At 47.3% G+C, this 8,581-nt stretch overlaps 2 pseudogenes; one reads left to right on the top strand and one right to left on the bottom strand.

Moving 5' to 3' along the window:
- Positions 1–2,284: 2,284 nt before the first annotated feature.
- Positions 2,285–2,735, top strand: LOC124974601 (noelin-like; annotated as a pseudogene).
- Positions 2,736–3,765: 1,030 nt separating this feature from the next.
- Positions 3,766–4,790, bottom strand: LOC124974618 (upstream stimulatory factor 2-like; annotated as a pseudogene).
- Between the last annotated feature and the right edge of the window lie 3,791 nt (positions 4,791–8,581).

The following is an 8,581-nucleotide window of genomic DNA, read 5'->3' on the forward strand; positions in this document are numbered from 1 at the left end:
AGAACAAGAGCATCAAGGTGTTTTCATGTGTATGATTATGATTCCATATCATCAAATCTAAATTAGAGAGAATTAAGAGACTGAAGGGCCAAGAGACGGTAAAAACAGCAGATGAATGGTGGCCCGGAAGGAAAATGATGGAGAGTAAGAAGCTGATTCTGGATGATGTGAAACAGAGTTCAGAAAGGGCTATGGTTGCTATAGAAGACAAGATCTGGGTGATGACCACGATGGGGTGGCTAAGGTGGGATGAAGGGAAAGAAAAAAACAAAATTGCATAAAAGAGGTCAAGGAATTGAGGGGGCTGAACTCTGAAGGGATCACCTTTGTCAGTATTGTAGCTGCCATGATAAACAACCACAGTAATTGTGGAGAGGGAGATTTTCATTGTAGGAGAGGGCATCCACGTCTGGGTAATGCATAGGGAGCAGAGGTGGCCAGAAACAAGGCAAAGAAAAAAGAGAGATGCAGTCAGGAAACCTGGAAGACTAATGGTACCATTTCAGATGAATGAGAGGAAGAACAGAACTGGGGATGACAGGAGGAAGGGAGTCCTTCATGGGAACAGACATCAAAGGACAGGAATCTTAGGAGTGGAATAAGGTGGGATGCCTGGGGATGGTGAGGAAGAGTGAAAAGCTTTGTTATGATAACTGGACTCTTTCAATTAAAAGAGAATTTCCATAGCCCACCACCACTCCATCTACCTACCTCCTACTTTATTCTATTTCTTTCTGCATATCACTTAATTATCCAAGCTCCTATCTGAGGTCAGTGCTTCGCTAGAAACACCACATACCAGCCCATTGCTATAAACAGTTTCCCACCTCCATCCTGACTCATTAGTTTACATCATTTCAATCATCATATAATTATGCTATCATTTTTTCCATCCTAAGAAAAACCCTTCTTTTGTCTCTTACTTTTCCCCACCAAGTACTTCCTTTGTTTCTCTTTACAGAAATTTTTGTTTAAAGATATGTCTGTATTTGAAATCTGCAGTGGCTCTCCTCCTCATTTTTCTTCAACATACTGTAGTCAGGGTTTTGATTTCACTGGTCCATAAAAACTGCTCGTCAAGATCACAAGTGACAAGAAAAGTTACCAACAGCAATGATGTCTAGAAGCCAACCATCAACTTTCCATTATTTTCTTTGTGATCCTTTGAGCATCACTCTTTGCCATTTTTCCCCTGGGAATCAGGACATTCCCTGATACTTTGCTTCCTCCTATGCTGCTGCTCCTCTCATTTCCTCCACTGGTTCCTCCTTATTTCTCATACCTCTTAGAGACGGAGAACTCCTGGGTTCAGTTCTTATTTTTCTTCTCAACCTGCATTCACTTTCTTGGATCATATCATGACCTGACTTTACATGACCTGACCTGCAGCCAACACAAGCTGCAGACTTTCCCATGCCTCTTTCAATGATGCCTGTGATCTCCTTCCCGTGAGCAGCATAAGTCCACGTTTTCCTATATTTTGGGGACTTCACTATCCACTTCAGATTTTTGCCAAATATTGGTGCCTTCCTCTACCATAAAAATCGGCACTACTCTCATCTTTTCTAGTGAGAACTTCCAAAATAGGTCTGTTCATGCTTTTCATCATCACCTTCTGCTGATTTCTTTAACCAGGACAAAATTTCCATCTAATTTGTATAATTGAGAAAGGCTTCAAACTTAAAAGGTCATGGCATCCATCCCCCTACTTCAGGCCTTGCTATAAGGAACCTACTTGGAAAGAACTAAAAAGCCAAAACCTCTGAATAATGAGCTGCCCAATGCCCTTCAGCTTAGGTAACTGGGGGATTAACTACTATTTAGGGAAGACTACATCACAATCAAAAAGACACACTAAAACTGAAATCTGCAGAAGTCTTAGAATACAAAATATATACATCTCTGCTATCCTCAACACTAACCAAGGAAGGAAAAGGGATGATTCTTTAACACAAGAAGTCTTCTTGGGCCCTTGTTGGTGGTGGAGCACAGAGGGACACGCCAGCAGCGGGCAGCGGGCAGCTGGCGGGCAGCGCGTGGGCAGCGCATTGGCAGTCAGGCATTGGCCACCCTCCCAGCGCCGGGGTTGGCGCGGCGATGGCCTGGGCACGCTGGGCGGCAGCGGCGGCGGCGGCAGGCCGGCAGGTGGGTGGAGGGGCTGCGGGGACATGGCCAGGCACCCCTGCCCACCACAGAGCCTGCCGCCTGATGCTGCCCAGGCGCAGGAGCCTGAGCGGGCGCCAGCGCAGCTCCGGAGCAGGAGGCAACTTGAGGCGCGAAGTCGATGCCACAACTCAAGATCGGGATTGTTCTGAGCACCATGGCCATGATCACCAACTAGAAGTTCCAGAAGCTGCCCTCGCTGGTGGTCCTCAACACCACTAAGCTCTCGACCTGCGGCGGAATGATGGACCGCAGCACCGGCGTGATGCCCACCAACCCTGAGGAAAGCTGGCAGGTGTACAGCTCTGCCCAGGACAGCAGGGCAGATGTATCTGCACAGTGGTCGCCCCCCAGCAGACCATGTGTTCACAGGACGCCCACACAAAACAACTGAGGCAGCAACTGGAGAAGGTGCAGAACATGTCTCAATCCCTCGAGGTCTTGGACAGGAGGACTCGAAGATACTTGCAGTACATGGAGAAGATGGAGAATCAAATGAAAGGCCTGCAGTCCAAGTACAAGAGGTGGAGGAGTGTCACAAGCAGCACCTGGCTAGGCAGTTCAAGGGCTAACTTAAAAAGAGTTTTTTCAATGCCTCAGTGACTGAAGAAGCAGTCTACTCCCAGAGAGCACTTGGAACCCTGCATTTTTACTGTTTCTTTCCCATCTTAGCACCATATCCCTAAGGAAACTTGAATTCAACCAGTATCCTCCTTTGCATGCAACTCTAGATGTACTTCATGGATAGTTTGAATCCTTGTCAATGCATTTTTTGAAAAGGAAAGAAAAAAAAAGAACTTTGTGTGTGTGACTTAAAGCATGTAACCTTAAGATGTTGCATTCTAAACTGAAAATAAAGACCTCCCCCCGGAAAAAAAAGAAAAGTTTTCTTCACAGAAGACTAGACCTACTTCCTTCCACCAACTGTCACCTCTGCCACTGAGTTCTAAGAACTGTGAGAGCAGGGAACATGTCTGTTTTGTTCACTATGGTACCTTAATCACCTGCATTGCCTGGCACAGAGTTGACATGTAAATAATATTTTTTGACAAGGTGGGGGCCACAGGGGCCAGTTTATTGCAGTTAAATACCTCTCTATTTTTGGTTCCTTTTTCCATAAAGAAAACTAACACACACACACACACACACACACACACACACACAGAGGGAGCAGGGATCTAGAAACAACAGGTGGGGTGGGACATGGCCTCCCTGCTTAGGTCCAGGCTCCAGGGACGGCTGGGCCAAGATTCCCTCCTTCCCATAAGCACCCAGTCTCAGCACCTCTAGAGACCAAGGAAGCATCGGGAAGCAGAAGGGCCTCTGTCCTCCCTCTTGCTTCCAGGTGAGACTACTAGAAGTGCCAGGGCTTGGTGAGGGCCAGGGGAGGGGAAACCGACAGACAGGTGGGGAGGGGTATCTGTCCCAAGTTGAGGAGGGCAGTGGGCAATGTATCCACAGAAATGCATTATTTCTCCCCGTTTATGTTAAAACTCTACTATAAAAAACACAGCTGGGGGAGGGGCTTCTGTCCCTCTCTGTGCTAAGGACTGGGGGAGGGGGCAGCAGAGTCCAGCAGCGGCTGCATGGTGGGAGTGGGCGTCACTGCCAAGTGCTGTTGCCCCCCATCTCCAGGTTGTGCTGCTGCAGCTGGGCTTGAAGAAGGGAATTCTCATTCTTCAGCTCCTCGATCTGTTGCGGGAGGAATTTGTTGTCCATCTGCAGCCGCTAGGCCTCCTTGAAGGTCTCCTGCATGCACTGTTTGGTCTGGCATAGCTCCCGGATGTAATCGCAGGCCTTCGACAGGATCCCTCCTTTACTCGCTCCTGTCTAGCTGTTGTCTGCGTTACAATCTGGAATGATTTTTGAAAGTTGGACGATCCAGTTTTTGATCTTGTCCCTCCACCTCCACTCCACTTCATAGTGCTGAGCTCTCCTCTCATCCCATGGTGTTCTGGGTCCCTGGATTTTTGGAGAATAGGGGTGTGTCCAGGGTGCGATTGTCCTCTGTGTTCCTGTCTGCAGCACATCCTGGGGTGCCTTCATGACATAGAACTGCCTCCAGCCTGCAAGCTCCGGTAAGTGGTTTGCAGGGACACAGCAGTGGTATCTCCCACACTGGATGTGGGGAAATAGGCAAACCGAGCCTCTCCACTGACAGCCTCCGCTGCTGGGATTTTGGATTACAGCCAGCGGGAAGGGTGCTGTGGGACCTGGGGACACAGAGGCAGCGGCGGGGCCAGGGCGCTGGGCTGCCCCGTCCACACCCACCTGGGTCACAGCCTGCTGCCCCCCCCGCCCCCCGCGAAGGCAGCCGTGGACATGACGCTGAAGGCGCCAGTTGTGTCGCTCTGGACGTCCAGCTGAACATCAGTCACCTGGACTATGCGGTATGTCACCTGTCCTCCATTATTCTCTGTGCGGAACTGGTATTCTATGTTGTGGTCACCAAACACCCCCTGCTGGACGCTGGCGATGGCCACCGCCGTCTGCTCCTCAGCCCCAGGGCCGTCCCCGCCTTCTTGCAGCTTGACACCCTCCTTGGCCTCAGGCCCCTTGTCGTGGCTGGCGGCGGCAGCAGCGGCGGCCAAGGCAGGTGGATCCAGATCCCGGGCCAGCATGTCCATGGGGAAGGGGGGCGGGGCCCAGGGAGGTAGGGGAGGGGGCGGGCTGCCGGGAGGGGGGGTGGGGGGACGAGCCCGGCGCTCACGCCGCGCGGCAGCAGGGGACTGAGAAGACAAGGGAGCTGCTCGCGCTGATCACAGGGACAAACAGTGGGGTCATGTGATGAGAAGATGCCGCTGCCGCCGCCGCCATAGCTCCTGCAGCCGCCGCCTCCTCCTGCCACCTCCGCCTCCGCCCACCCGCCGACTCCGGGCTGCCAGAGGCTCCTGGACTTAGCGCGGGCGCCCCCCGCCCGCCGCACGCGACCCTCAGGCCTCCTTCCCTGAGCAGCCGCCGTCGCCGCCGCCGCCGCCGCCGCCGCCGCCGCCACTTATTTTAACAAGGCCCGCTCTGGATGGCCGCCACCCCTCTCCTGGATCACCGGTTCGCGCGCCCGCCTCCCGGCCTGGACCCGTTCGGCGGCGGATCGCTGCTGCAGCTGCCGCCGCTTTCTCATTTTTCCCCTCCTTTACTTCAGCTGCGCGCGCGCGCGGTGGCGCGAGCCTGGGGCTGACTCGCGCGGGGGGAGTGCAGCCCCCGGGCGCGCGCGCTGTCTGTCCTGTAAATAATATTTGTTAGAGGAATGAGCATTGTTAGTGTCATGGTCCCTTAATTAATGGTGTCCAAAATAATGTATCTATTCATTCTCCCAATGGTTATTTCACCATGCTAGGCACCGCACCAGTTAATGGGATTACTGCATAATTGAGACATAAACTCTGTCCTCAAGGAGTTTTCAGTCCAGAGTTAATGAGAAGCAGAACAGGGCATGATGAATGACAAGCTTGAGCAGAGAGCTGATGCCATAAACACCTAACAGGAGCACCTCACCCAGCTGGGGCTTCAGAAGGAAGTTTCATGAAGACACAAAACACAAACAAGATAGAATGTTACTCAACAAGACTATGTAAAGTTGTAATGACATACTTTAGTATGTGACATTTATTTCTACATGCATGGCTATTCTGCTATAAGTCCAACTTTGAAAACAAAATTTACAAGATATGTACTAGCCCAATACTAGTCAATCTCCAGCAGTATGGAGGCTAAAAACTATTGGTTTAAAGAAAACTTATTGATTTAAAGGACCTAAAAATCTTGATGATGGAGTTTGCAGGCTACAAATAGATATTTGATCCACAGTCCCTGAGTTTGCCAGAACATTCTGTGAAGATAAAAGGCCTTGTCTTTTTTCCAGCACCTGATGGCCCATACACTCACAGGTGAGGAAAGTCACAACACTGAACCAGGTTGTACAGCTGGGTCACCTGGTCCTTGTGATAGTCCAGCTGCCCCAACGAGCATGAACAGTATTTGTCCATCCAGAGACTTACGTCAGATGGAGCTCATGTCAGCTGGAGCTCATGTCAGGTTTGAAGCTTGGAACCCGTGTGTGCTCCCTCCTTCCACTGAATACCTTCTTAATATCAGGCATTGTGTTTGTTGCTGGGATTCACTTTTTGTTTGTTCAGCCTTATAGCAGGGATTCATTAATTGTGCTATTTGAGAGCTGGACATGTGTTTGCAAGAAAACAAGTCAAAATTCACCCCATTTACTCACTTAGCTGTTTAGCTTACATTTTGTTATGTTTTATTTGTTTATTTCTTATTTATAGTGGACACAATACCTTTATTTTATTAATTAATTTTTATGTGATGCTGAGAATCGAACCCTGTACCCCAAATATGCTAGGCAAGCACTCTACCACTGAGCCACAACACCAGTCCACCTTTTGTTATTATTACCAGTTTTCTTCTTTTTTTATTTCTAAATACATTTTATTTACTCTTTTCCTGTCCTCAATCATGATCTCCTTGAAACTGATAAATCATGTATCTTGTGTCTCTTACAGATGATTGCAGAAAACTGTCTTGCACATTTAAGGTGCTCAGATTTTTTTAAATGGAACTGCATTATAAAATGGTTCATAATGATTGCTTAGAACCAAACCGTTTTGAATGAATTAAGATGAGATAAAATTTCAGAGAACCATTGAATTGGTCTCCATTCATCTTTATTTTCTGACAACAAACTATAAAAACCCCAACAGGTTGGGACTGATATGAAGATGGCAGAAGTTTCAACTATTCTTTTATCATGTTATTTTCTTCCTGGTGAATTCTATAAGACCCACCTGTCCCTCTTTCCTGGTTTTCAGTGTTGTAGAATGCTACCTTGATCTGTTCATACCCAATTTAAGTCATTTGCAGCATTTCTTCCTCTCTGATAATAATTACCAATTGTGAGCTGGGAATGTGGCTCAGTGGAAGAGCACTTCCTGGCATGTGTGAGGCCCTGGGTTGGATCCCCAGAACCATGAAAAAGGAAAACAATACAAAAGAAAACAACAACAATAAAAAACGAGCACTTGCATATTCCTTTCTGTCCTGGGTCTGCTCTGTTGCATTTATTCCTCACAAAATCCCATTTTACAGGTGAATAAAGAAAGTAGAGATTGGTGTGTTGCCCAGTGTCACAGAGCTAGTAGGTAGTAGAGTTGGGATGTGATTCAAATAGTCTAGATCCAGACCCACAGACTCCAGCTTTATGCTATATGTAATTCTGAGTCTATGCCTTGAAAACCTTTCCTGGTTTCAATTTCATTTCTTTTATTTTTTCTGAGTCTATTTGCACTTAAGTTTTGACTAATTTATCTGTGATGTACATGGACACACTGATGGAGCTTTAACCTTGTACAGTGTCTATAGTATTGAGAATTTTAGGCGCCAGTGGACTACATGTTTCTAGTGGATTAGATGTTTTAAAAAAAAAAATGTCCCTTCAGTGTCTCCAAGTCTCAGCTTGTCCTGGATCAGATACCTGTAATGCTGTTAGGAATAGGTTTAGGGTTGAAGATGCCCAAATCCTCCAGTTGGTCTGCCATGTATATTTATTAGCAAATTTCTGACTTATTTAGAAATTTGGCCAGATACAGACTCAGAAAATAAATAAAATCTATAGAAAATTGGAAATCGTTTACTTCTCACTGTGAATCTCCCTTGGACTTGTTATATTTCTAAACACATGGAAATGTGACTTTGTCCCATTATTTGCTGCTTTGTGACATTTTGGAACCACTCAAAAGCAGTTACCAGGGCTGGTGTTGTAGCTCAGTGGTAGAATGCTTGCCTAGCACGTGTGATGCACTGGGTTCAATTCTCAGCACCACGTAAAAATAAGTAAATTAAGGGTTCATTGACAACTAAAAAAAATTTGAAAAAGCAGGTACCATTTGGCAGAGGTAGTGAGGAATGGGAATTAATCAGAAAAACTAAGTTCTAACTGCTTACTCATTGACTGATATTTAGTAATTGCCATCTTTGTGGAAGGGACTGGGCTGTATACTGTAGGGGACATAGAGATACAAGGGGGTGAGTGTGCTCATATTTTCGGGGACTGATTAATTTATAAATTACAATTCTATATACTCTTCCTTGAGATTCTGCACTAATTGAGAAAAAGATGCAGAATTCTGTGTAGGATAAAATAGAGCTGTTTGATTGCTGGTCAGTCTGCATGTGGAATGGGCAACATGTAATGACAACCTAGCTTTCTAATTATCCTCATCCTCTTACCCAGGAGACACAGCCCCTCACAGTTGCAGGTGCAGAAACGCTGTCCCAGCAAGCTTACTGTACATGTGAGGGGACATAGGATGCAAGCAGGGTGATCCCAGAAGGGAGAATTCAGAAGGAATCAAAGACCTTTCAATCTCACTGGTGAGATGGGTCACTGTTTCCACTGGGAGAGGAG

This window comes from Sciurus carolinensis, unplaced genomic scaffold (assembly GCF_902686445.1).
Source record: "Sciurus carolinensis unplaced genomic scaffold, mSciCar1.2, whole genome shotgun sequence".
Classification (NCBI taxonomy): domain Eukaryota; kingdom Metazoa; phylum Chordata; class Mammalia; order Rodentia; family Sciuridae; genus Sciurus; species Sciurus carolinensis.